Consider the following 8,730-nt stretch of genomic DNA (forward strand, 5'->3'; position numbering starts at 1 on the left):
ACCCCCCCGGGAGAAGTAATGGGCCATATGGGCCTTAGTGGAGAGAGAGAGGGGCAGCCAGAGGTGGGCTGCACGCCTCCTCCCCCTGGTCCGAATTGGACTAGGAGAGGGGGGCGGCGCCCCCCCCTTTCCCTCTCCCTCCCCACTTCTTTCCCCCTCCTAGTAGGAGTCCTACTCCTACTAGGAGGAGGACTCCTCCTGGCGCGCTATAGGGGCCGGCCGACCTCCTCCCCTTGCTCCTTTATATACGGGGGCAGGGGGGCACCCCTAGACACACAAGTTGATCTTCATGATCGTTCCTTAGCCGTGTGCGGTGCCCCCCTCCACCATATTCCACCTCGGTCATATTGTAGCGGTGCTTAGGCGAAGCCCTGCGACGGTAGTACATCAAGATCGTCACCACGCCGTCGTGCTGACGGAACTCTTCCCCGACACTTTGCTGGATCGGAGTCCGGGGATCGTCATCAAGCTGAACGTGTGCAAGAACTTGGAGGTGCCGGAGTAATGGTGCTTGGATCGGTTGGACCGTGAAGACGTACGAGTACATCAACCAAGTTAACGCTTCCGTTGTCGATCTACAAGGGTACGTAGATCACACTCTCCCCTCTCGTTGCTATGCATCACCATGATCTTGCGTGTGCGTAGGATTTTTTTTGAAATTACTACGTTCCCCAACAATTCCAACCTGCTATGAATTCATCAACTTCTTCAAATCATATACACACTTGCCAAAATATTTCTTAAATGTCTTGGAACCTTGAAAAACATGACTCAAATGTTTTGCAGCGTTCTGATACATGTGCCACACACATAGACGATGTATTGAGTTAGTAAAAACCTTGCCAATGGCACTAATAATGGCAGCATATTGATCGGTCAATATTGTCTTCGGTTCTTTTCCTGACATGGCCCTTTTGAATGTTTCAAACAACCATTCAAACGTCTCTGATGTTTCATCATATAATAATGCTACTCCAAAAACCACTGTTTGTTTATGATGGTTGACACCAACAAAAGGGGCAAATGGTCTGCCATAACTATTTTTCTTAAAGGTTGTGTCAAAGCATACCACATCACCAAAGTAGTGATAATCTAATATTGGTCTTGCATCCGCCCATAATATATTGGTTATCATCTCATCTTCATCTACTTGTATAGCATAAAAAAGAAGGATTTTCCATCTGCTTGTCCTGTAGGTATTGAAGAATGGCACCTGTATCTCCTTCTTGGATTGACTACATACGATTTGACTGGAGATAATTTTTATAATCCTTTTGACCAAAGCTAAGACATCGCCTACCCCCTGCTTGTCTACTCATCACTTCATGACCAGATTTTGGTCTAATGCCTGAATCATTCAATATGTCAATCTAGGCCTTCTGAGCTTCTGTAATTCTTCTTTGAGATCGTTTTAGATGGGCTTTGCATGGAGTTATGAGTTCATGATTATGAGAATCCTCAAAGCTGCTTACAACATATTTTCCATTAGCACTTATTTTGATGGTCATCTCTGCCAGACACTCAACTCTTGTATCTGCTTGCTTCCGCTAGCATTGTTCCTTGCTCTTGTCCTTGAAACCTGCCTTCGAGCATAAAAATTTCTTTGTTCGAATAACATTCATTGAGGATTTATCATGCCAAAATTTTCTGACACTGAAACCAACATGACCTGCATATGCATTATAAAACTCATATGTTGTCTCTTCATTCTCAAATTCCATTCCTATCTCTGGTTTTCACCTTTTGCTGTAATCATCATATGTGTTTTGACCTGCCTCTCCCACATTTTTGGTGTCATGATCTACACAACATAAAAATATCATATACTAATTAGTTCACGGACGACACGTGGAGTAAAAGTTCACACGATATTCACAGTCCTGGTTTTAGTGAAACCTGAAAAGCACTTAAAGATAGAGCAATTTTTTTCGGAAAACAACACATGGTATCCACGGGAGCATTAGCAAAATATTGATCTTTTTCTTTGATACAGTACTCTCTATCATTAGAGTTAGCAAAAAAGATAATAAGAGAATTCATAATAGCTACGAGAAAGACTAGTCCAATCCATAATGATGTACTGGAAAATACAACATTTTTATTATTTGACCAACCATCAGGAGAAGCAAATACAAGGGGTACACTAATTACTAAGACTGAGGAAGTTGCAACTAATGCAAAAACGACTACAACATGAACACAAACGAAATCGTTGAATTTCGTATAGAAAGAAAAAGAACCACTTATATTCTCTTTTCTTAAGTATAAGAGGGATATGTCTAGGATAATAAGCTCATGAGCTTGGTCTTACTTCACCCTAAACGAAAGAAGACTTCCATATCCAAGTTTAGCTCAGACGTAGCTATGTCAAAGGAGAAATCTCAGGCAGTAAAATTTATAATAAACTTAGGTGGTACTCTGATGCATAACGTGTGCAACATCGTAGGAGTAATCATCACTAACAGAGTTATAATGCAACTCTGAAGGATTAATTTGCATGTGTTTGAAAGAAACAGGGCTACGGAAGATGAAGTACTGGGAGTAATTTGCATCTCATAGATTCAACTCTTTCTTTGTTTCTTTCTTTCAATATTATCACCTTCGTATGATCAAGAGTGTTGACAATCTGTACATCCCAGGCGCAAGAACATACCTACGGGCGATGAAGTGGTAGGAGCGAACGATGAAATGGCAGGAGCTCCGTCCATGCTGAAGAACACCGTAGATGTTGATCCACGGAGAGGACAATTTCCTATCAATCTTGATCTATATATTCTCCTTTGATCCAGGGGCAACAATTAACAATGGAATAGATTGGTATGAGAAAGGATGGATGAAGCCACGAAGAGATTTTGGTGGCAATCTGTTGTTACACGAGAGAGAAACATGTCGTTTTGCTGATTTTATGGAAGCTAACTGCAATTAGAGAGATACGCTGGGTTGTTTAAGTGGTGGGCTTTTACCAGGACAGGTGTCGGCCACCCGTTGGCCCTGCACAATAGTGCATGCTGGGATCCTAGCTGGAGAGCCCGACCCCCAAGGTGTGACCTAGGATGGCTGGCAGCAGCCTTGGCATCCTACGTGGAGGTAGGCAGTTCGATTCCTGACCGGCCAACTATTTTTTCCTCAGTAAGGCTGCAATGCCTGCTGGGCTTCATGGGCCACAACACAGGTGGCGGCAAATTTTTGTGCTCATTATATGAGCGAGTGCAACTGAAAAGGTCCAAGAATTATAGCCATGAACGAAGCGGAAAATTAGTATATCCTTGGATAGGAACAAACCACCTATGTCAGACGAAACCAATAATTTCACCTTGCATTATTAGTAGGTATAGATATTGTAACTTATGAGTTATGACACACGTATTATTATGCTATAGGTCGGAACACACCACATGTGTGACATCGCACGAAATATTGTTGGTGGCCATGACACATATAGGCACCTATATTTCATTTATTTACGTTTCAGGTACGTACATGGCAAGCATGAGCATGTGGTGGTACATCAGATATATAAACATTACAGCAGATACATACATGACATATATGATTACTATTAGAATAGAGTTTATTAATATATCTACTCCCCTATGCACTGCCAGCTTTCTTCATCTGATTATTGTTGGAAGCATACATCAGAGCAGCCGGAATGTGTGTGTTGATGAGGTATGAGCCACAGTCGATGCATGCAGGATCACAATCGAACGTGGAGCCATCGTCCAGCTCTCCTGTAGCGGTTATTGCCCACAATTTTTTCATGTTCGTGTCGTCAAAGCTTCATAGGATGGAGAGTAAAGTTAGGTTAGTATCGTAGTGTAAATGAGCATCTAATAATTTTTCCAAGAACAATAACAAATTAGTTTAGCAACGTTCGTATATATCCCCCAGCAAAGAAAAACCCATATAAGAAGAAATTTGCTATTTATCATTGATGTTGCTTGCACATGCATGATGGTTTTCTTTGTGTATCTTATAGTTGATAAGTGGCTTTAATCTATGATGGTAATATTATCTTTATGCGTATCTCAATAGCTATCACAAATACAATATTTTCAATATTCTCAGTAATATGAGGCCCCAATGCACACATGTTTAGACAACACTAGATTTAGGAACATTGCTATACCTTTTCCATTCATGGAAAGTACTAGCTGGTCCTTGATCATAAATGTTACAAACTTTGAGAAGAAACTTTGTATTGCAAACAATAGAATGATTTTTGCAGCACTACCCTATTATGTCTTAATAGGAAGTACCAACTACCGCTAGCTATGACCAGTTGCAGTGCTGTACTATTCAAAACATAACATAGACATGGAGCAATTAATGCTATGTTTTGTGAAATGTACCTTTAGGCTTTCCAATCAAGAAACATTCAAATAACTATGTAGAACTAAAAAAATTTGTTACCACAAAATTCTTCGCATGTAAGTTCAAGAAACATTCAAAGATATTAAAGCTACCTCTGCGAAATGAGGGCCCGAAGAAATTGTTACTATTTTAGACTATAAGAATGAAATAGAGTTAATTCTATTGTGATATACTATAATTAAGTAGAAGATGCTCACCACCCTTTAAAGAATGCATATGGAGCGTACAACTTTGCGATAAGTATCAAGAATTTGTAGCCACGGTTGAGCTTGTTGTAATGTTGGGACAATGAATGTCCAAATACACTCATCACATGGAACGCCTGTATATCACAAAATTACACAAGTCATTACACAATTCACAGTTGTAACATATTGGTACGACTATTCCTTGTAATACCACATTTAAATGACATGAATGTACAACTTCAAATTTTTTTTGTATCAAAAAATTGTCCCCCTCTTCAATAAATTGATAGATTCCAAGTTCACTATTGTAACACCAACAAAAAAAACTTTGCTGGAGATTGACCTTTCATATTTTTAGCTAGTATTATGAGCATCTTTATAATCATATAGATAAGAGTATACATGATTTCAAAAGAAATTTGTACATACCTCTAGTGCTAGCTTATACCGCAAGATCATGTATAAAGAGAAAAATGTGTATTTTTTGAATAATGTCACCCTTCCATGCTTGACAATCCTCCCATCCTTGGTTACACGAGGATTAGAGTGGAAGTACTCATAGAATGATTCCAGAAAAGTGGAGCCACGCAGTGGGTTCCGATGTCCCGATGTTACATGGTAAATTGCTTGGGTTCCATGCTTCTCCCAATGAAGGGCCATAGCAACCATCAGTGCATTAATCACCATGTCTCCCGGTATCTGTAACATATAGCAATTTTCTAATTAAAGCTAAAACAATAACTGCCATAAGTGTGTGTAAAAGAATATACTAGTTGATTATGATATGAGTGAAATTTATATACTACCTCCTTTCCTTTATATAAGGTGTATTTGTTTTTTCAAAAGTCAAATAAGTGCATGTTTGACCGAGATTTTAGAAAAATATATCAATATCCACAGTACAAAATTTATATCATTAGATCCATCACGAAAATTATTTTCATATTTTATCTATTAGGCCTCATTCGGTTTGGAGCAAACTAAAACATAGGAATTGGGATTAGTATATGAATTTGATAGGATGACACTTGCCTCGTTCCTACACATAAAATGAGTTTTGAGTGGATGTGTAGTTTCCTCCAAAAGCACAGGAAATGAGTAGTACTCCTATGAAATTCATGTACGCATTTCCTACAAACCGAATGCATCTATAGGAAATTTTCCTCTAGAATCCTTGTTCCTATGTTTTCCTATGAAATTCTTTCAAACCGAATGAGGCCTTAGGTATTGCATATGTTGTTATTTTATTCTATAATCTTGGAAATCATTTAAATGGTTGACTTGCATGGAAATCAATGCACTTTATATTTTGGAATGGAGGGAGTACAACTCAAGGCATATAGCACGTTCACAAAAAGGACCCAGATATATTAAGAATGATATGTAGGCACTCTATTTGAGGGAAATGTCAGAAAAACGTTGCTTTTGACATGTTTATGCTTTTTATTGAATTATGTTTTTTTGCAATACTCACCACATCGATTATGACATTACGATTGAAGATGAAACATTGAAGTTTTTGGTCATTGTAGGCTACGTACAACATATCCATTGTCCTGCAACCAAATTGATACAATCTATTAACATGCATGGAATATAACTACTATTGCAGATACGCAAAACCAGTTACAATCACAAAATAAAACTTAATTTTAATATGGTTACCTACTTCCCTCCGTCCATCCAGGCATTGGTTCCTTGAAAGTGCTAGATATGATGCTTGGCCGGACTATGACAACTGGAAGGTCTCGTCCTAAGGTTCCAAGCAACATCTCCCCCAAGGCCTTTGTGAGTGAATACACGTTAGGCCAACCAAAGTGACTTGCCCTTGAAAACAATTATCAATAGCAGATGTTACCTATGTTATGTATTACTTCTTGGTCACATCTATGTGTGGAAATTAGTTAAGAAGGTATGTATATTATGTTCCAAACCTTTTCAATCCGAGTTCCTTCATTTTTCTTTTCTCTATCTTATCGTCAGAGAATTGCACCCTGAGTTTTGACTTGACACTCTCAACTAATTTTAACTCAGATTGAATGTCCAAGCTATAATCTTTCCTTAGTGCTTTGCCTGCATCGAGCGGTTTCTCCACTAACAGGCCTTCTTGCTCCCCGGCTACGAAAGCTACTCAACACAAGAACATAATTTTTTGTGGGTATATAATGTTAAACACACACACACACACACACACGCGCGCGCGCGCGCACACACACACACAGAATCTATGATCCAACCACATATATCTTTTATTAATTTAAGAAATATGAGCTGAGCAGCAGGAGCATAGGACATGCTTACCAGTGGAAACATGAAGCAACATTTTGAGATTAGCACACTTCTTTGCTAAATCGCACACGTGGGCAACTCCTAAGGTATTTGATGCTAGAGCGACGTCATATCTGCGCATGGAATATACAAGGAGATATTGAGGGAAAGTCTAAGCCCTGTATAACTATACAACAAATGGTGGAAATATAATTTTCATGTGGATTATTTCCTAATAAACAAAATTCATCTTATTTATCAATAATTTTCTTATATAGCGGACACTAGAAAAGGTGACGCACACCTAGAGAACACATTAGAACAATATACATACACTACTCATAGGCCATATGTATTATCTTTTTACTCCATGTATAATTAGATGGCCCTTTTTTTATTTAAAAATCTGATGAGGTTTCTAACATTACATAATTAATAGAATGAAACTTTAATCGTTAGTTTTATGCCAACTCAATTATGAACATATTTTAGGAAAATAAGTATACTATTTTTTCTCCTGACTAATAGGTACTCTGAATCAGATGGTGCCGTCCGACGATTGAGAAATAAATCCTTCTCAGTCAACTAATGCATAGGCAATCCTTTTTATATTATACGCACCTCTCGTACAAGCTGGTAGTTGCAGCTACACTCACAATGACATGGATCTCTTCATAGATCTGTTCAACCATAGAGTTCCTAAGTGCACAGGTTTCCTTAATGATGTCTCCAGGTAGAGCGGTAATTTTATTTGTAATAAAAGAGTTGAAATCAGCTCCATGCTTGCTTCGAGTTTTGTTCCTACAACCTGTACAGAATATGATGTATAGTAAAGGTTAAATTTGAAAAAATAGCTAAATTCCACAAATAAATTACAGAATATGCCGCAACATCCATATATATCAACAGACTCCATTTTCTTCTTTTAAATATTCCAACATCCAACATCTCTGTTCCATTTTAATTAAAGATGTATCGCAACAAGATTTAACTACGAGAGTGCAGATGAATAGTATTTTTTGTAATGCGAAAATGCTACTTTGAACTCAGAGGCGAACATACCTCGGTGAGCACACGATTCTCGGCGGATGCGGTGTCGGCCGCGCGCACAATGAGGTAGAGCTTCCTCACATCTGGCTGGACCCTTAGGATCTTCTCCACCAGCACTGCGTTAGACCATACAAGAAAGTATGCGTGCGTTATTGCACAAAAGAGAGAAATCAAGGAGAAACCTATAGAGGCAGGTACTCAAGTGTACGTACTTTTCCCGAGGAAGCCCGTGGAGCCGGTGATTAGGATGCTCCTGTCCCTGAAACACCCGATCACCCCAGCGGCGTCCATGGCTTCCAGGATAACGCAAATCGACGCTCGAATGCAACCTTGACTGCCATTAGTCATGGCTGGGTGCCTGCTATTTATAGGCACGACAACCATTTGCGTGGATGATATTCCTTTCTCTTCAGGGAACGTGGGTGCTTTATGGCCATAGCTTCTTACGGAATTTAGATACACGCAGGTCTTAGAAGAGAGTAATTTTGACTCAAGGAAAACAGGTAATCGAATGACTTAAGAATTATTCAGTCAAAGACCATTCTGTATGTTTACTGTTCATCCACTATGCTGCGTTTAACTGCCATACTAGTTGGTCTGTGGGTGAAACGGTTGGTTTGTGATGATGGAAATAAGTCGACATTTGTAGTAACGTTGGCAGTTTGTGTTTAGTTTCATTACTACTGCAGTATATCATTTCAGCGTGCTACGTGTGTATGTACGTACTAGCAAAAGGGCCCGTGCGTTGCAACAGGAGAAAAAAAATCATAATCTCCAATGGCCATCACCACATTTTGCTGCATCACCGAGATACACTATCACTCTCAATTTTGTGAAATCATGAAAAAAA

The 8,730-nt window shown here is 39.1% G+C and overlaps 1 pseudogene; it reads right to left on the minus strand.

The window, feature by feature from the left end:
• Positions 1-3,591: 3,591 nt before the first annotated feature.
• Positions 3,592-8,171, minus strand: LOC119328189 (annotated as a pseudogene).
• Between the last annotated feature and the right edge of the window lie 559 nt (positions 8,172-8,730).

The sequence above is a fragment of the Triticum dicoccoides genome, chromosome 7A, assembly GCF_002162155.2.
Source record: "Triticum dicoccoides isolate Atlit2015 ecotype Zavitan chromosome 7A, WEW_v2.0, whole genome shotgun sequence".
In the NCBI taxonomy this organism is placed as follows: Eukaryota; Viridiplantae; Streptophyta; class Magnoliopsida; order Poales; family Poaceae; genus Triticum; species Triticum dicoccoides.